The following is a 584-nucleotide window of genomic DNA, read 5'->3' as shown; positions in this document are numbered from 1 at the left end:
AACTAGTACTCCGAAATATTGTATTGTTTTTTTCTCCAATTATATCTTAAAACATGTAACCATTAAAAGGACTGGCTGTATGTTACATCCAATACTTGAATGCTCCTGTGCACTCCTTGCATCAAAACTGGAGAGATCAGCTTTGCCTTCACTTTACTCTGCCATCCAACAGCTAAAAAGCAATAATAGATAAGAGCATTATTTCCTAATGATGAAAATCATAATTCTTCCTTTCACTTTATTTTATCCTCCTTTTCTTTTTTAGCCTTGTCCTTTTTCTAGCCATTCAACTTTTGTGTAACAAGAAAGAAGACACTTAGAAAATCACATTCTACAAAATGTAAAATGCACTTTTGTGTTATCTCAAGGACCCTGAAATACTAGCTGATCTAGCTGACATTCTACATGGCTGTTAATACTACTAGGCATCTGCAAAACAGCAACACATGACAAACACATTTTTTCGTCTTATAAAGGCTGTAAATGAGAATTTAAGTATTGTAAAAAAGTATGAAATTAATAACTACAATAAAGAAAAATAAGAAAAGATTTGACTGAAAATGTAAATCTTCAAAGTGTAAGAG

General features: G+C 31.7%; 1 pseudogene; it reads right to left on the bottom strand.

The window, feature by feature from the left end:
• Positions 1-62: 62 nt before the first annotated feature.
• LOC119591033 overlaps positions 63-584 on the bottom strand; it is an 8097-nt pseudogene continuing 7575 nt past the window's right edge.

Source organism: Penaeus monodon, chromosome 28, assembly GCF_015228065.2.
Source record: "Penaeus monodon isolate SGIC_2016 chromosome 28, NSTDA_Pmon_1, whole genome shotgun sequence".
Taxonomy (NCBI): domain Eukaryota; kingdom Metazoa; phylum Arthropoda; class Malacostraca; order Decapoda; family Penaeidae; genus Penaeus; species Penaeus monodon.
The sequence above is the reverse complement of the archived record's forward strand: the minus strand, read 5'-3'. Positions and strand labels throughout refer to the sequence as shown.